A 20,840-nucleotide genomic window follows, 5' to 3' on the forward strand; every position below is an offset into this window, starting at 1 on the left:
TAATATTGTATTCATCAGTGAAAAGCTAAAAGCTTTTCCTCTAAGTCCAGGCAGAAGATAAGGATGCCAACACTTGCCACTTTTATTTTACATAGTATTAAAAGTATTAGTGTATTAGGGAAGAAAAAGAAATAAAATATATCTGAATTGGAAAGCAAGAGGTAAAACTGTCACTTTTGTAGATGACATGATATTATATATAGAAATCCTAAAGACTGTTAGAAATAATAAACAAAAGCAGTAAAATTGCAGGATACAAAAATCAATACACAAAAATATTTTTTATTTTCATACACTAATAATAAGCTATCAGAAAGAGAAATTAACAATTTTATTTACAATTGCATCAAAAAGAATAAAATACCTCAGAATAAATTTAACCAAGGAGTTAAGTGACCTGGATATTGAAAACTACAAGACATTAAAGTAAGAAAGTGAAAAAGACACAAAAATAAAAACATATTCCATGCTTATGAATTGGAAGAATTAATATTGTTAAGATGTCGATACTACTCAAAGCAATCTTCAGATCCAATACAATTTCTATCAAAATTCAAATGGTAGGTGAGATAACATCAGAGTAATGGCGGGGTAGGAAGCGATACCAATAAATCTCCCCCAAAACTCAACAAGATCTTCAACCAGAAACAGAAAAACCTATCCTTGGAGCCTCCAGATGTTTTGCAATACACCCGAAGGTATGGTCAAGCAAAAAATTGGCTAAATATATAACCAAACCCCGAAGGAATTAGGGAGTAAGAAATGCTCCGCCTTTCTCACTAACCTAAACAGGGCGGCTTTCTCTGGGATCTGTGAATATAGAAACTGAGGCGGGCAAAGGGGGTGAATAGATCCAGGCCGCGGCACAAACGGCCGAACCAGGCTGTGGCACGGAGATCCAAGCCGAGGAAAAACTGTTCCTGTGGCAATCCGGGCAATACAAGCTAACACTCGCGCCAAACCCACACAAAGAAAGACAAGCGGGGCAGCCATTTTACCCGATCTCCTGGTCGGCGCGCGCAGATAGTGGATGAGAGATTTCTTCCAAAGTCCCAGGAGTGGGTGCCCGTGTTACCCCACAGAGAGGCAGAGTCAGTGGCCGTTGTGTGGGTCGAAAGCGGAATCTCTGGGCAGCCCCAGTGCCTTGGGAAAGCCGCGCATGGGAGGGAGCGAGAACTAATTCCAATGGTAGAACTTTTCCATACTGGTGGGGGTTTCACTCAGAGGGAAACGCGGCCAGTCTGATATCCTGGTCTGCGCATGCAGATAGCGAGAGATTCCTCCAAGTGCCTCGGCAGTGCGCGACCGTGTTATCGCACAGAGGGGCAGAGTCAGGGGCCTTTGTGTGGGCCAAAGCGGAATCTCGGGCCGCCCCAGCGCCTTGCAAAAGCCGCACACGGGGACGGAGTGAGAGCCAATTCCAACGCTGGAACTTTTCCATGCTGTTGGGGGTTTCACTCAGAGCGTGAGACTGCTGGCCGGATATCCTGGTCTGCGCGCGCAGATAGTGAGCGAGAGTTTCCTCCAAGCGCCCAGGGAGTGGGCAACCGCCTGTGTTACTGGACAGAGTGGCAGAGCCAGAGGTCTTTGAGTGGGCGGAAAGCCCGCCTGATTATGCTAGCAGCTCTGACTGACTGAGCCTTACCCAGAGCCCTGTGCTGAGTGGAAATAGAATGGGGAGTTGCCAGCTCTTTGAGCCTCTTACTATCCAGGCAGAGGCAGCAGCAACCCCATAGCTGGATTATCAGGCTACTAATTGAGGAAGGAAAGACTAGGAGAAAGGCTCCAGGAACACGGACTCTCTCACTGTCGGAGCGTATAAATGCTAATGAGCCTCGACTGCCAACGAGACTAAAGCACAATACATGACATCACCATAGAGACTTATCAACTGCAAACCTCTACCTGAGCGTGCCAAAGGGGCAGACCCAGGGTACAGAGTCACCAACCAGGAAGAGGGAGAGAAAAGAAAAAGAAGATAACCGCTCAAAATCAAGAATAATCTGCAGACTTTATAACCTATCCCATTTTATTATATTTGTTCATTTGTTTCTCTTATCTTCATTCTTGATATTTTTTTTCCTCCTCCAATTTGGCCAATTAACTCTCTGCTGGTCTTACTCTCTTCTGTCCTTGAACTACACTACCCATAAGTGTTACATCTCCCATTATCTTTTCTTTCCTCTTCCTTTCTCTCTATGAGGGTTACACTCCAAAACCCTTAACTCTCTCTCTCTCTCTCCTCTTTTTTCTTTTTTCTTCTTTTAGTGGTTCCCTCTTTTTTTCTCTCTCTCTCTTTCTTTTCTCCCTCTATATTAGTTTCTTCCTCTCTCCTTTACATCTCCTCTCATTCAAACCTAAATAACAAATAAATTATCTTATCTGGGACTCAAACTTATGTTTGTGGCATTTTGGGGGGTTTTTACTTCATCTTTTTAACTCACTAGCAGTGCTTCCATCCCTGGCACTCCATTTTATCTAATTTTTCTTCCACTAAATACAATAGTAATTTTTTAATTTGTCCCCCCATTTTTCTATTTCCCTCTTATTCCTCTCATCATAACTCTTAGTCAACGAGCACCTAAAAGCAAATCATTTTATTCTTGACCCAAAACTTTTCCTTATTTGCTTTTTGTGGGTCCATACCCCCTTCTTTTTTCTTCCCTTTTTTTTTTTTTTTGCCCCTTTATTACTTTTCCCCAATTCAGGCCCTCCATTACAGGCATTGTTTGTTATAATTCACAGTTCACCACAAGATTTTCTCAAGAAAGAGGGGAGAGGAGAGGAGAGGAAAAAAGGAGGGGGGGGAATAATTTCCTTTTAAAAAATTTTTATTTTATTTTATTTTTATTTATTTCATTATTAATTTTTTTAAAAAAAACAACTCTTCGATTTTTTATTTTTTTAACTTTTTATTCTTTATTAAATCTCATTAATACTATCAACAAAACCATCCTCAGATGCCATTAAGGAAGAGAAAATCGAATATCATGGATACAAAAGAAAGAGAGGTAACACAGGTAGATGAAGAAAAATCAATGGAGAAAAAATTTAATATATTGGAAACCTTGGAGCTAAATGACAGAGAATTCAAGATAGAAATCCTAAAAATCCTCCGAGATATACAAGAAAACACAGAAAGGCAATTTAGGGAGCTCAGAAAACAACTCAATGAACACAAAGAATATATGTCCAAGGAAATTGAAACTATAAAAACAAATCAAACAGAGATGAAAAACTCAATTCACGAGCTGAAAAACGAAGCAACAAGCTTAGCTAATAGAACAGGTCAGATAGAAGAGAGGATTAGTGAAATAGAAGACAAGCAACTTGAGGCACAACAGAGAGAAGAAGAAAGAGACTCAAAAATTAAAAAAAATGAGATAGCCCTACAAGAATTATCTGACTCCATCAAAAAGAATAACATAAGAATAATAGGTATATCAGAGGGAGAAGAGAGAGAAAATGGAATGGAGAACATACTCAAACAAATAATAGATGAGAACTTCCCAAGCCTGTGGAAAGAACTAAAGCCTCAAGTTCAAGAAGCAAACAGAACTCCGAGTTTTCTTAACCCCAACAAACCTACTCCAAGGCATATCATAATGAAATTGGCACAAACCAACAGCAAAGAAAAAATTCTCAAGGCAGCCAGGGAAAAGAAGAATACAACATATAAAGGAAGGCCCATTAGATTATCATCAGATTTCTCAGCAGAAACTCTACAAGCTAGAAGAGAGTGGACCCCAATATTTAAAGTCCTGAAAGAGGGAAACTTTCAGCCATGAATACTATACACATCAAAGCTATCCTTCAAATATGAAGGAGAAATAAAAACATTCACAGATACAGAAAAGATGAGGGAATTTATCATCAGAAAACCCCCACTCCAGGAATGACTAAAGGGGGTTCTCCAATCAGATACAAAGAACAAAAAAAAAAAACAGAGCCACAAGTAAAAGCTCCACCAAGAACACAATAAAACCAAATTTAAACTGTGACAACAAGAAAAAGAAAGGGGGGAGAAGATGGAGATTAACAGTAGCAAAGGACGATGGAGTGCAAAAGTACTCACAAAACAGTTCGCTACAATGAACAGGGTAGGAATCCTTTTCATTACTTAAAGGTAACCACTATTGAAAAAACCACCACAGAAGCACATGAAATAAAAAAGATAGCAACAGAGGAAAGATGTATGGAATACAACCAAATAAAAACAAAAGATAGAAAAACGAAAGAGAAGGATCAAACAAGACACAAAACTAACAGAAAGCAAGATAAAAAATGGCAATAGGGAACTCGCAAGTGTCAATACTTACACTAAATGTAAGCAGATTAAACTCACCAATAAAAAGGCACAGAGTAGCAGAGTGGATTAAAAAAGAAAACCCAACTGTATGCTGCCTACAGGAAACTCATCTAAGTAACAAGGATAAAAACAAATTCAAAGTGAAAAGCTGGAAAATAATACTCCAAGCAAATAACATCCAAAAAAAAGCAGGCGTAAAAATACTCATATCTGATAATGCTGACTACAAGACAGCAAAAGTACTCAGAGACAAAAATGGCCATTTCATAATGGCTAAGGGGACACTGAATCAAGAAGACATAACAACTCTTAATATATATGCGCCAAACCAAGGAGCACCAAAATATATAAGTCAGCTACTTATTGACCTAAAAACAAAAACTGACAAAAATACAATCATACTTGGAGACCTCAATACACCGCTGACGGCTCTAGATCGGTCATCCAAACAGAGAATCAACAAAGACATAGTGGCCTTAAACAAAACACTAGAGCACCTAGATATGATAGACATCTACAGGACATTTCATCCCAAAGTGACTGAGTATACATTTTTCTCCAGTGTACATGGATCATTCTCAAGAATTGACCATATGTTGGGCCACAAAAACAACATTAGCAAATTCAGAAAAATCAAAGTTGTACCAAGCATATTTTCTCATCACAAAGCCTTGAAACTAGAATTCAACTGCAAAAAGGAGAAAAAAATTCCACAAAAATGTGGAAACTAAGCAACATACTTTTAAAAAATGAATGGGTCAAAGAAGAAATAAGGGCAGATATCAAAAGATATATACAGACTAATGAAAATGACAATACGACATAGCAGAATCTATGGGATGCAGCAAAAGCAGTGATAAGAGGAAAGTTCATATCACTTCAGGCCTATATGAACAAACAAGAGAGAGCCCAAGTAAACCACTTAACTTCACACCTTAAGGAACTAGAAAAAGAAGAAGAAGAACAACAAAAAAACCCCCAAAACCAGCCGAAGAAAGGAGATAATAAAAATCAGAGCAGAAATAAATGAATTAGAGAACAGAAAAACTATAGAAAAAATTAATAGAACAAGGAGCTGGTTCTTTGAAAAGATCAACAAAATTGACAAACCCTTGGCAAGACTTACCAAGGAAAAAAGAGAAAGAACTCATATAAACAAAATCCAAAATGAAAGAGGAGAAATCACCACGGACACCATAGATATACAAAGAATTATTGTAGAATATTATGAAAAACTTTATGCCACTAAATTCAACAACCTAGATGAAATGGATAAATTCCTAGAACAATACAACCTTCCTAGACTGAGTCAAGAAGAAGCAGAAAGCCTAAACAGACCTATTAGTAGAGAAGAAATAGAAAAAAACATTAAAAACCTCCCCAAAAATAAAAGTCCAGGCCCTGACAGCTATACCAGTGAATTTTATCAAACATTCTAAGAAGACTTGGTTCCTATTCTACTCAAAGTCTTCCAAAAAATTGAAGAAGAAGCAATACTTCCAAACACATTTTATGAGGCCAACATAACCTTAATACCAAAACCAGGCAAGGATGGCACAAAAAAAGAAAACTACAGACCAATATCTCTAATGAATACAGATGCTAAAATACTAAACAAAATACTGGCAAACCGAATACAACAACATATTAAAAAAATAATACATCATGATCAAGTGGGATTCATCCCAGAATCTCAAGGATGGTTCAACATATGGAAAATGGTTAACGTAATACACCATATCAACAAAACAAAGAACAAAACCCACATGATCTTATCAATAGACGCAGAAAAGGCTTTCGATAAAATACAACACAATTTTATGTTTAAGACTCTCAACAAAATGGGTATAGAAGGAAAATATCTCAACATGATAAAGGCCATGTATGATAAACCATCAGCTAACATCATATTAAATGGCACTAAACTGAAGGCTTTCCCCCTTAAATCAGGAACAAGACAGGGTTGTCCACTCTCTCCACTCTTATTTAATGTGGTACTAGAGGTTCTCGCCAGAGCAATCAGACAAGACAAAAAATTAAAAGCATCCATATCGGAAAAGAAGAAGTAAAGGTATCACTTTTTGCAGATGATATGATCCTATACATCGAAAACCCCAAAGAATCCACAAAAAGACTACTAGAAACAATAAGCCAATACAGTAAGGTCGCAGGATACAAAATTAACATACAGAAGTCAATAGTCTTTCTATATGCCAACAATGAAACAATTGAGAACAAACTCGAAAGAATAATCCCCTTCACGATTGCAACAAAAAAAATAAAATACTTAGGAATAAACATAACAAAGAATGTAAAGGACTTATATAATGAAAACTATAAACCATTGTTAAGGGAAATCGAAAAAGATATAATGAGATGGAAGAATATACCTTGTTCTTGGTTAGGAAGAATAAATATAATCAAGATGGCTATATTACCCAAAGCTATATACAAATTTAATGCAATTCCCATCAAACTTCCAATGACTTTTTTTAAAGAAATAGAGCAAAAAATCATCAGATTTATATGGAACTATAAAAAACCCCAAATAGCCAAAGCAATCCTAAAGAAAAAGAATGAAGCTGGGGGCATTACAATACCTGACTTCAAACTGTATTATAGAGCCACGACAATCAAAACAGCATGGTATTGGCAGAAAAATAGACACTCAGACCAATGGAACAGAATAGAAAGTCCAGAAATAAAACCACATATATATAGTCAAATAATTTTTGATAAAGGGGCCAAGAACACACAATGGAGAAAAGAAAGCCTCTACAATAAATGGTGCTGGGAAAACTGGAAAGCTACATGCAAAAGAATGAAACTGGACTACAGTTTGTCCCCCTGTACTAAAATTAACTCAAAATGGATCAAAGATCTAAACATAAGACCTGAAACAATTAAGTACATAGAAGAAGACATAGGTACTCAATTCATGGACCTGGGTTTTAAAGAGCATTTTATGAATTTGACTCCACAGGCAAGAGAAGTGAAGGCAAAAATTAATGAATGGGACTACATCAGACTAAGAAGTTTTTGCTCAGCAAGAGAAACTGATAACAAAATAAACAGAAAGCCAACTAAATGGGAAATGATATTTTGAAACAACAGCTCAGATAAGGGCCTAATATCCAAAATATACAAAGAACTCATAAAACTCAACAACAAACAAACAAACAATCCAATAAAAAAATGGGAAGAGGATATGAACAGACACTTCTCCCAGGAAGAAATACAAATGGCCAACAGATATATGAAAAGATGCTCATCTTCTTTAGCTATTAGAGAAATGCAAATCAAAACTGCAATGAGATACCACCTCACACCTGTTCGATTAGCTATTATTAGCAAGACAGGTAATAGCAAATGTTGGAGAGGATGTGGAGAAAAAGGAACCCTCATCCACTGTTGGTGGGAATGTAAAGTAGTACAACCATTATGGAAGAAAGTATGGTGGTTCCTCAAAAAACTGAAAATAGATCTACCTTATGACCCAGCAATCCCTCTACTGGGTATATACCCCAAAAACTCAGAAACATTGATACGTAAAGACATATGCAGCCCCATGTTTATTGCAGCATTGTTCACAGTGGCCAGGACATGGAAACAACCAAAAAGCCCGTCAATAGATGACTGGATAAAGAAGATGTGGCACATATACACTATGGAATACTACTCAGCCATAAGAAATGATAACATCGGAACATTTACAACAAAATGGTGGGATCTTGATAACATGATACGAAGCGAAATAAGTAAATCAGAAAAAATCCAGGAACTGCATTATTCCATACGTAGGTGGGACATAAAAATGAAACTAAGAGACATTGATAAGAGTGTGGTGGTTATGGGGGGGAGGGGGGAAAGGGAGAGGGAAAGGGGGAGGGGGAGGAGCACAAAGAAAACTAGATAGAAGGTGACAGAGGACAATCTGAGTTTGGGTGATGGGTATACAACATAATTGAACGACAAGATAACCTGGACTTGTTATCTTTGAATATATGTATCCTGATTTATTGATGTTGCCCCATTAAAAAAATAAAATTATATAAAAAAAATTCAAATGGTATTTTTCACTGAAATAGAAGAAACAATTCTAAAATATTTATGGAACCATAAAAGATCCCAAGTAGCAAAAACAATCTTGAGAAAGAACAAAGCTGGACACATCATGACTTAGTATTTATTTATTTTTTAAAGACTTTATTTATTTATTCATTTTAGAGAGGACAGAGAGAGAGAGAGAGAAAGAGAGAGAGAGATAGAGAAGGGAGGAGCAGGAAGCATCAACTCCCATATGTGCCTTAACCAGGCAAGCCAAGGGTTTTTGAACCAGCGACCTCAGCGTTCCAGGTCAATGCTTTATCCACTGCGCCACCACAGGTCAGGCCATGACTTGGTTTTAAACAATACTACAAATTATAATAATTAAAACAATGTAGTGCTCACATAAAACCAGACATATATATCAATGAAATAGAATAGAGAGCCCAGAAATAAAGTCACATGTATATGATCAATTAATTTATGACAAAAGAGCAAAGAATACTCAATGGGAAAAGGAGTCTTTTCAATAAATGGTGCTAGGAAAATTAGACAGCTACATGCAAAAGAATAAAAATGGGCCATTATCTTAAACCCTACTCAAAATGAACTCAAAAGGTCTTAAAGACTTGAATGTAAGACCTGAAACCAGAAACCTTCTAGAAGAAAACATAGGTGGTAAGCTCATTGACATAGGTCTTGGTGATGATTTTTTGAATCAGATGCCAAACACAAAAACAACAAAAGCAAAACTAAACAAGTGGAACAATGTCAAGCTAAAAACTTCTGTACAACAAAGAAAATAATAAAAAAAGTGAACGGCAGTATATTTAATGGTAAAATATTTACAAATCATATATCTAATATGGAGCTAATATTCAAAATAGAAAAAAATATAAAGAATTCATACAACTCAATAGCAGAAAAACCAAACAATCAAATTAAAAAATGGGCAGAAGATCTGAATAGACATTTTTTTCTCAGAAGACATGCTGATGGCCAACAGGTACATGAAAAGATGGTCAATGCTACTAATTATTAGGGAAAGGCCAATCAAACCTACAATGAGATATCATCTCACACCTGTTTGTGGCTATTATAAAAAAGACTAGAAATAACAAGTGTTAGTGAGGATGTAGAGAAGAGGAACCTTAGTGCACCGTTGGTGAGAATATAAATTGGTGCAGCCAGTATGAAAAACTGTATGGAGGTTCCTCAAAAAATTAAAAATAGAACTACCATATGATTCCACTTCTGTATATTTAACTGAAAAATATGAAATCCATAATTTAAAAAGATATATGCACCCCAATGTTTAGTGCAGCATTATTTACAAAAAGACAGGTATGGAAACAATCAAGTATTCATCATAAAGTGATTAATATTTTGCCATTTGAGACAATGTGGATGAATCTCGAGGGCATTATGCTAAATAAAATAAGTCAGACAGAGAAAGAAAGTATAATATAATTTCTCTTACATGTGGAATGTAAAAAATAACTAGTTAAAAATCCAAGCTCATAGATACTGAACAGATTGGTGGTTGCCAGAGGGGATGGGAGAAATGGATGAAATGTTTTGATTTTTGGGTTTTTTTTAGTTTAAATAAATTATATATGAATAAAAATAAAATCATGTAATTAGAGTCCAAGATGGCGACAGAGTAGGCAGATGTTCTAACTATCACATCCCAGGACCAAATTGGATTACAACTTAATTTAAGAACAATCATCTTGAAAAACCAAATTTGGACTAAATGAAGAGGAGTCTATAACCAAGGATCACAGAAGAAGCCACACTGAGACTAACTATTAGAGATTTTAAGTTAAAAAAAAAATACTCATAGACACAGATGGCAGTATAGTGATTAACAGGAAAAGAGGGGTGAAGGAGGTAGGAAAGGGTAAATGGTGATGAAAGGAGACTTGGGGTGGTGAGTACACAATACAATGTACAGATGATTTATTATACCCACTGATCACAAAAATTAGAGGATCAGGAAACGTGCAGACACTCCAGTACTTTCAGCCTTTTTGTAAAGTGCGTTTTCACCAATAAAAGTTGGATTTACATCTCATTTGAATAATCAAACAACTTTCTTTGACTTGTCTTTGTTTTTCTTTTTTAAAAAAAATTTAATTTATTGTGTTTACATAGATTCTAGTGTCCCCCCAAATGCATCCCCCTTTCCCCGTGTTCCCCACATCCCCAGTTTTCCCCTCCCACAATGCCCTCCCCCTTTCCTCTAAATTAGCTTTTCTGCTCTCTATAACATTGCATTATGTGTGTATAATTTCACCAATCTCTTTCCCTTTTCTGATCTCTTCCTCTCATCCCCTTTTCCTCTGTCTGCTTTCACTATGGACCCATTGATTCCGCCTCTGTCTCTATTCCATTCCTCACTTCATATTGTTCATTGGGTTCCTCAAATGAATGAGGTCATATATTTTTTTTCTCTACCTGGCTTATTTCACTTAACATAATAGTTTCCAGGTCCATCCTTGTTGTCACAAAAGATAAGATTTCCTTCTTTTTCATGGCCCCATAGTATTCCATTGTATGTGCCACAGTTTTTTTTTTTTTTTTTCTGAAGCTGGAAACGGGGAGAGACAGTCAGACAGACTCCCGCATGCGCCCGACCGGGATCCACCCGGCACGCCCACCAGGGGTGACGCTCTGCCCACCAGGGGGCGATGCTCTGCCCCTCCGGGGCGTTGCTCTGCCGCGACCAGAGCCACTCTAGCGCCTGGGGCAGAGGCCAAGGAGCCATCCCCAGCACCCGGGCCATCTTTGCTCCAATGGAGCCTTGGCTGCGGGAGGGGAAGAGAGAGACAGAGAGGAAGGAGGGGGGGGGTGGAGAAGCAAATGGGCGCTTCTCCTATGTGCCCTGGCCGGGAATCGAACCCGGGTCCCCCGCATGCCAGGCCGACGCTCTACTGCTGAGCCAACTGGCCAGGGCCTGTGCCACAGTTTTTTAATCCACTTGTCCACTGATGGACACTTGGACTGTTTCAGATCTTATATTTAGTTTATTGATCCATTTTGAATTAATTTTTGTGCAAGGAGATAAACTGTAGTCAAATTTTATTCTTTTGCATGTGGCTTTCCAATTTTCCCAGCACCATTTATTGAAGAGGCTTTCTTTTCTCCATTGTGTGTTTTTGGCTCCTTTATCAAAGATGATTTGACCATATGTATGTGGTTTTATTTCTGGGCTCTCTATTCTGTTCCATTTTGCTCATCATCACTAACTATTTGAGAAATGCAAATCAAAACTACAGTGAGATACCACCTCACACCTGTTAGATTAGCTATTATCAACAAAACAGGTAATAACAAGTGCTAGAGAGGCTGTGGAGAAAAGGAACCCTTGTTCATTGTTGGTGGGAATGTAAATTAGTGCAACCATTATGGAAGAAAGTATGGTGGTTCCTCAAAAAATTAAAAACATGCATACATAAAGACACATGTACCCCCATGTTCATCGCAACATTGTTCACGGTGGCCAAGACATGGAAACAGTCCAAATACCCTTCAATAGAGAATTGGGTAAAGAAGATGTGGTACATATATGCAATGGAATACTACTCAGCCATAAGAAATGATGACATAGTATCATTTATGACAACATGGATGGACCTTGATAACATTATACTGAATGAAGTAAGAACATCAGAGAAAGCTAAGAACTGTATGATTCCATACATAGGTGGGGCACAAAGTTGAGACTCATGGACATAGACAGGGGTGCAGTGGTTACCAGGAGGAAGGGAAACATGGAGAGGGAGGGGGATGGGGAAGGGGAGGGGCTTAAAGAAAAACAAATATAGGGTGACAGAAGATGATTTGACCATGGGTATACAACATAATTGACTGTCCAAATGATGTGGAGATGTTTTCTCTAAATCTCTGTACTCTGACTGACCAACATCACTCTGTTAAATTTAATTGTCTGAATAATAAAAAAAACCTACATTTAGGTTATTTCACATTATTCATAAAAAATTGGTAGTTGTGCCTGACCAGGTGGTGGTGCAGTGGATAGAGCATTGGAACACAGAGGACCCAGGTTTGAAACCCCAAGGATGCCAGGTTGAGTGCTGGACCATTTGACTTGAGCAGAGGCTCATCAGCTTGAGCACGGGGTAACCGGCTTGAGTGTGGGATCATAGACATGACCCCATGGATGCTGGCTTGAGCCCAAGGTTCTTGGCTTGAGCAAGGGGTCATGGCTTAGCTGGAGCCCCGCAGTCAAGGCACATACGAGAATGCAATCAATGAACAACTAATGTGCCACAACAAAGAATTGATGCTTCTCATCTCTCTCCCTTCCTGTCTGTCCCTTCTCTTTCTCCGCTAAAAAAAAAAAAAAAAAAAAAAAAAAAAAGACAAAGAAAAATTGGTAGTTGTAACCAAGGGCACATTTGGATGTCTTTTTTAAAACAAAGCTTCCTTCCACCCCAAAGAGAATTCAAGTCCTGTACATGGGCAGATAGAATTGCTTCTAGCATTCAGATGGCAGCCTTCATTCCAATACTCTCTCCCCTCATATTTTACCCATCAAGGTTTGGAATGTCTTCTCAGAGTGGCCAGAATTCACATTATCCTTACATTGCCTGAGTCTGGTACTAAATAACATAGCATAATATCTTAGCCTCTGAAGCTAGCTAGCTCTTTATATCTCTGAATCTTAGTGGTTGGGATAAAAAAAAAAACAAAAACACTCCTAAAACTGCCAGAAATGTTTGGAGCATAGTTTTTCTTTATTTTGAAAGTCATCTAGGTCAGATAGCTATAATTTTAAAAGCAACTCCTGATTAATTGGAATAGCCTTGAATAGTGGTAAAGTCAACCAAATATAAATACTTCAAGCTGAGCTGTGTTTTCTTTAGTAATGGAAAATAATGTTTCTTGTAGAGAAAGATAAACTTTTAGAAGTGTTTTTTCTGTTTGTTTTTTCTGCCACCTTCATTGATGGATTGGTCTCTAATTTCTGTGTGGAGTATTTAAGATGACTGGTAAGTGTTCCATAGTTCAATGAAGAAACCATCAGGAGTAAAATATAGTTTCCAAATGGTTGAGTCAGGGTGTTATGTATTTACTGGTAATAATGGTAAGAATGAGTAATATTACATATTGCTTTAGAGTTTACAAAATGTCTGGTGGGTTAACATTGGATCTGTTTTAGGGACAAGCACTCTGCTCAAGCCCAAGCTAGTAAGTAACTCCAGATCTCATCATTGCGATAACTAGTGGGTGTTTGTGGTAGGCCTGGAACACAGTTTTGCCTTTTCTCACCCCAGTGCTGCCTCCACTTCTGCTAGGTTACTGTGTTCTCTCTGCCCTGCCACTACCTGCCTCCTGCATTTCTGGAGCTTCTGCTGTACCTGGGACCAAAAAGCTATGGAGAGTCATGAGGAAAGAGCTGACTGTGAGATAACTAGATTAAACACATAACTATTACTTGGATCCTAGTACTTACATAACCATTCTGGCTCCCCATCAGCCATTGATGGCTATTTGCTGTTACAGACCCATACGATGCCACCAGATTCTGTATTTTTCCATTACCTAGCTGAGACCCACTGTTGGCAAATGTTACCTTGGCAAAGTTAGGAATGTAGAATCAGGAAATCTGTTCCTGAGTTGGCTAAGGGAGGCTTTAAGATCTGTGAGCACTGACTGACCTTGGGGATGTGGTGATGAGAGAGAGACGACAGAATTTGCTCTGTGGACACTTTCCTTCTAGCACTATTCCCCAGGCCATCACCCTTGTGTATCCCTTGCAGAGCAGGAGATACCCAGACTTTCTAACCATTGGCCCTTCTGCTCAGAGAACTTTCAGAAAACTGCTCCTCCTCTTGGGGTTTTGTGGACAAGTCCTGCTGGGAGTGAGGACGATGGAGACACAAAGATCTGACTCCGAGGACCAGGTTCAGTGACACAGATCCACTTTATTCAGGAAGTAAGCTAGCTTATATACACAGGTTCAGCCTATAGGGTGTTATAGCATGTCCTTTATAGCCAATGGCTGAAAAGATCAGGGAGCTGCGTGGTTGGTGCTGAGTCACTTCCTTATAGTGGGCGAGCTTCCTTCCTGGGTATGCCCAGGAGGGTTCTAGGAGCTGGAGTATTCTCACAGCATTGCATCAGCCACAGCTGCTAGGAATGCACTCTGTGCTCCACCCACAGCTCCCCCTTCTCTTTTAATTAAGGCCACTTGGACTTGATGAATGACAGCTTGCTGTTGTAGTAGCTTCTGAGTGCTATGCATTATGCAACGGAACCCTAGTAGAACTAAAACAACTATAATACCTATTAAAATATATGCTAATAGATTAGCTGGATTAAACAATGAGGCAAGCTTCTGTAATGTTTGACTAGTTAGGAAATAGAACAGGGGTCTTAAACAAGGGATTCCTCCTAGAGGTCGGGATGTCATTTCCCTCCCATTGTGTTACAGAGACCTTCTAGGTGCCGTTAAACACAGTTCCATTTTGATTGTAAAAAATGGATGTAGGTCCATGCACACCCCCTTCCCACAAAGGTCCCAGCGTCCAAACATGAAACGGATGGCTTGCTGCAGGCTGCGTACTGCATATGGTTAAATTCCATCTCTCAGCCTCCAATGCCAAACTCCAAGGTTGATGGTCTGTGCATCAGGGCCAGAGGCAATGCGGCAGTCTCTCCAGGGAATTCCTTCTCTCGGGAGTGTTCTTAGATGTTTGTCATACAGGAACAGGCAAAGAGGTGACCCTGGGAAGGCAAGGTTAGCAGGGCAGGCCCAGCTGTTGGTAGCTAGGGGGAGGAGGGCTTGTAGGCCAAGTACTGAGCCTTGGTTGGTAGTACCATTTTCAGCAAAGTCCCCTGTAGTATGATTTTGAAGGAGGACCCACCCCTCCGAAGGGACAGTGTTATTATTCAGAGTAAACTTAAGTAGCATTGAGTCACTGAGGTTACCCCATATAGTGCCATTCCACTGTTGGGATTCCTGGCCACTATTGTCACAAGGGAGACTAAGGGAGCAGTTACTGGAATATACTGCTGGAAACTGTGGGCTATTAACTTCAACAGGCATAATTATGCCAGGGTGGGGAAAAGCAGCCCATATGTGGGGGTCTGCTTGTGTCTGGGAGTAGCAGTCACTATAGCACACACAAGCAAGAACAGAGGACCGGGGCCTGGTGTTGTGGACGGTAAATGGCAAAAAGCCATTATAGATTCAAGGCTTAGCAAAAGGCTAAGTTCTCCCCCCTCCATCTCCATATTTGGCTTTGATGCTGAGTATTTGCACCCACTCCACTTGCTTCCTTGGGTTGCTGGAAGCAATATACATGCTCTTGCTCTTTGTTTGTTTCAGTTGTTGGTAGATTTCACTAATGTATCCTTTTTTTTTTTACCTTGGGAGAGTTCCTGTCTTAGCCTTTGATGTGCAACTTTGTATCATGGTCCTTGATTTGCATATGTCTATATAATAAAGTGGACTGGGGCTATGAGGCACTCAGATACTGCCAGGCAGTTTGAGGAGTTCTCCTGGTCCCATCGTTTTTGTTTTGACAAAGTGTGTTTCCTTAATTCCCCACCGTTATTTGGAGCTGCGCTGGTCCGCGGCACCTGGGGGCCCATCAGGGGCCATTCTCTGGGCCTGCCCCACCAAAGCCTCCACATCCCCCCAGGTGATGGGGTGTGCATGCTGGCTGCAAGGTCTTCTTCTGGAGTATTGAGGACCTCTTCCCCTCAGGCATAGTTGGTGTGGAGAAGGCCAGGGCTGTGGCTTTGGACAGGTGAAGACTGAACCAATTAGTGGGTGCCCAAGAAACCCTGTCAAGCAGATTGCGGGGGGGGGGGGGGGGCGGGGTGTGTTCCTGGGATCCAGATTGGCTGAAAAACACAAGCATAACCTCTCCCTTGTGTTAGAAGAGGGTGTAATCCCCGCCACTGTGCCATGGCTGGGTCCTTCCAGCGTCATTTCAGAGAGAGGGGTGGGGGAGAGAGAGAGCGAGAGATACAGAGACAAGACAGAAAGAAAAAAGACACATGGGGGCGTATAGGCTGGCCCATGGGTCTGCAGCAAGAATATGTGTTGGAGTTAAAGCTGGGATAGAAAATGGCGTCTGAGAGGCTGGCGTGGGGCATTGAGCCCTAGCAGGGAATGCAGAAGTAGCGACTTCCGCTTTTTCCGGCAGCAGAGCTGATGGCGCAGTTAGCAATTAGTTCGGTTTCGTTTCTGCATGCTCAGCAGCGATTTTGTCAAACTCGGAGGCTAAACTACTTTCCTCCTCAGTGCAAGGGGGTGACTAGGGAGGTAGGGACTCCTCAGAGAGAGAGAGGCAGCCTGCAATATCTTTGGCACTGGCGGAGGGTCCCCAGGAGGAGCACTGGTCAGGCAGGCGTGTATCGCTAGCAGGGCAGGAATGAGGCTGAGAGGGAAGGTTTGTCCCCCATGTACTTCAGCCGAACGGATGCACCAGAAAGCTCAGGCCCAAGTATCAGAGTCCCAAAGAGGCTTGTCCCAGAGCCAAGGGTTGAAACCTGAGAGGATCTCCCAGTAAGTACAAAGATCCTTTTCACAAACTTCAACTCGCCTACTCTGCAATAGGGCATAGAGGGCTCGAGCTTGCAGGGCTCGAGAGTGAGGGAGAAGGTTTCCCATTGCAGAGGGTCACTCACCAGTCCCTTGGATGCTGGTTAGGTCCCTGCCCCACGTTAGGCGCAAGTTGTGGACAAGTCCTGCCAGGGGTGAGGACGATGGAGACACAAAGATCCAACTCCAGGGACCAGGTTCGGTGATGCAGATCCACTTTATTCAGGAAGTAAGCTAGCTTATATATACAGGTTCAGCCTATAGGGTGTTACAGTGTGTCCTTCACAGCCAATGGCTGAAAAGATCAGGGAGCTGCGTGGTTGGCGCTAAGTCACTTCCTTATAGCGGGCGAGCTTCCAGTTCTGGGAGCTGGAGTGTTCTCACAGCATTGCATCAGCCACAGCTGCTAGAAATGCACTCTGCACTCCACCCACAGGGTTCAGACAAGCACGGTTTGTTGTGACCTCGCATTTCCTATTGCTGAGGAAAGAGGAAAGCTCTGGGTTATGGAGAGCTCATCAGGCCTGTGTAGAAAACACAGATTCTGACTTGTTCATTCTCAAAGGGCAGATTTTTGTTCCTCATTTGCACATTAATAAAAATACTCTCCTGTAGTAGTAACAGTGATTTTGATATATCTTACTTTAATTCCTTTGAGTTATTTCATTAGTATGTTTATTTACAGTATGATGTCATTTTGATGTGCTATGTTTCTATGACAGTGCTGAGTCTTGGTTACATGTATTTGGACAGGTGTGCTGATGTCTTCATACATGTAATATTTAGTAGCCAGAGGATGTATTTTCCCTTTTGGAATTGATCTTATTGGAAGAATATTTCTTTATATGTGGTTCATGGTCAAGCTTTACCTGAATTTAGCTCTGTTTTCTTTTTGAACCTATACCCATATGTATATTATTAAATAAACTTCCTTCCCTATGTTCTCTAAGGGAAGCCACGTATCAAAAAGGAGTGCAAAAAGAGGAAATTCAAATGCATCTATGCTCTTAGTTACTTTCTCAAACAATGGTTAAAATATTCACCACAGAAAGTAAACCTTGCCTGTGAGGATGGATGGAAGACTCCATCAGTATTTTAAGTTTATTTTCTTGGCTTCACTCTGGTCATTCTACCAAACTGTTTGTCTTTTCCTCCAAGCTATCAGCTGGTTCTCTCTTTCAGCTAGTTACCTGGGTTTTTCTGCTGTTTTCCTGATATCTGAATCGTGACGTGGAACCTGGAGGATGGTTGTCTCTTAAGATTTTTTGTTTTTGTGTGTCAGTGAAAGTCTAACCTGGGTTGAAGTTTGAGAACACAAATGCCTAGGAATTCTATTCTCTTCAGTTATTAAATGAGTCAGGCTCAGTGCTCTACTCAGAATTCTACCAGTTTCTTTCTTTTTTTAGTGTCTTCTTTAAATAGCAGCATAGAGATTCTGTCTCTGATACCTGTATACAGGACTAGTATGGAGAATGTTGTATTTAACATTCATTAGCATTTAAGCTTCCTCAACTTGCAGGGTTTGCTCAATTCTTATTGACCCAGTTCTATAGATCAGTGTTTATTTGCATGGGAGACTTTATCTTCTTGGTATACAGGTAGATAAACCACAGGATAAGAAGGAATAGTCTGGGATTGCAATGATTGGTACTGTTGCCCTACTACTATTGCTACTGCTGTTATTGGTGCTGCTACCTGCTGCTCTAACAGTGGTTGCAGCTGATGCTGTTGTGGCTGATTCTGCTGCTGTTAGTACTGCTCTTTCTGCTGCTGCTGCTGCTGCTGCTACTACTTACCATTCACATGTTCAGTTCTATGCTAGGTGCTGTAGGGATTCAAAAAATCACTGTCAAAGACTTCAAGATCTTTATAGTCTACCAAGGGCTAACCTGAGAAATAACAGCTGGCAAACAAGCACAATAATTACCATTTATTTAGCACTAATATGTGCCAGATGCCTGACATAAATAGCTCATTTAATTATTTAACAATAGTAAGAGACAGGTCTTACTATTAACTCTTTTCAATAGATGAGTATACTGTGTTCAGAGAAGGCAAGTAATGCACCCATGATTGCTCAGCTGATAAATGACACATTTGGGATTTAAACCTAGGTTTTTTTATTCTCTAGAATTTTTACTATTTTCACTAGGCTGGCCTGAAGCCTTTAAATACATAAAGCACATTCTCCTTTATTATCTCAGGGGATTTCAAAATAGTCCCCAGAAATGGCAGGGTATATATCATGAAAAAAAACTGAAACAAAGAATATGAATGACTCTCAGAGCTAGTTACTAGGATTGAGCCCCAGGGCTCCCAGTTCCCAGCCCTGTGCTCTGTTTCCCTGTGGAGCAACAGTGTTTTACAGACTCTGTATTTATAAAGCAACCCTGCAAATTAGCACAGGCCCAGAGCCTGAAAATCAGGCTAGGAGGACAGAGTTTGAGCAATTATTAGGATTTTACTTCCCTGTTTACTCTCCATGCCATGTATGTTGTGCAGCCATATTCACTTTCAGCAGCAGCATTGCCTTTACAGAACCTTTGTCCCTTGAGCAACTTTGGCATTCATAGCATGGAAGTAAATACCTGGTCTGGTGGCTGAACAGTTTGGAGATCTGTGTATTGCTTTGCTCAACAAGAATTTACTGAAAACTTAGTATGTGCCCCTCTCCCACCCCCATCATTTGATTGTAAGTAGTTCCATTTTTTAATTTTTTGAGGAATCTCTACACTGTTTTCCAGAATGCTGTATTTGTTTACATTGCCACCAACAGTGTATAAGGGTATCTCTATATCCTCACTAACATTTGTTATCTCTTGTTTTTTAATTATCAATATTATAGCTATCCTAACAGATGTAAGGTGAGATCTTATTGGGGTTTTGATTTGCATTTACTTGATTAGTGATGTTGCACTTTTTTTCATATACCTGTTAGCCATTTGTATGTCTTCTTTAGAAAAATGTCTGTTCAGCTCCTTTACCCATTTTTTTTTCTTTTCTAATTTTTTTTAATTTATTCATTTTAGAGAGGAGAGGGAGAGACAGAGAGAGAGAGAGAGAGAGAGGAGAGACAGAGAGAGAGAAGGGGGGGAGGAGCTGGAAGCATCAACTCCCATATGTGCCTTGACCAGGCAAGCTCAGGGTTTCGAACCAGCGACCTCAGCATTTCCAGGTCGATGCTTTATGCACTGTGCCACCACAGGTCAGGCTACCCATTTTTTTAAATCTAGATTTTATTTATTCATTTTTAGAGAGAGAGAGAAGAGGGGGAGGAGCAAGAAGCATCAACTCCCATATATGCCTTGACCAGACAAGCCTAGGGTTTTGAACCAGTAACCTCAGCTTTCCAGGTTGATGCTTTATCCACTGAGCCACCACAGGTCAGGCTCCTTTACCCATTTTTAAGTTGGATTATTTGTTCCTTTGCTATTGAGTTGTAAGAGTTTCTTATATATTTTGAATATTGACTTCTTATTAGATATATGGTTTGCAAATATTTTCTTCTTTGTTGATTGATTCCTTTGTTGTGTAGAAACTTTAGTTCTATGTTGTCCCAATTGTTTATTTTTGTTTTTGTTGCCTGAGCTTTTAGTACATTATCCAGTAAATTATTGCCAAGACCAACATCAAGGAGCATTTCCCTTATGTTTTCCTCTAGAAGTTTTATAGTTTCAGGTCTTACCCTCAAGTCTTTAACCAATTTTGATTTGATTGCTGTGTATGGTATAAGATAAAGGTCCAATTTCTTTTTTAGCATTGTTTTCCTATTTCTGTAAAAAATGCATTGGAATTTTGATAGGGATTGCATTATTTTGTATATTGCTTTGGGTAGGATGGACATTTTAACAATAGTAATTATTCTAATCCATGAACATAGGATATCTTTCCATTTATTTG

The sequence above is a fragment of the Saccopteryx leptura genome, chromosome 6, assembly GCF_036850995.1.
Source record: "Saccopteryx leptura isolate mSacLep1 chromosome 6, mSacLep1_pri_phased_curated, whole genome shotgun sequence".
NCBI classification, from domain to species: Eukaryota; Metazoa; Chordata; class Mammalia; order Chiroptera; family Emballonuridae; genus Saccopteryx; species Saccopteryx leptura.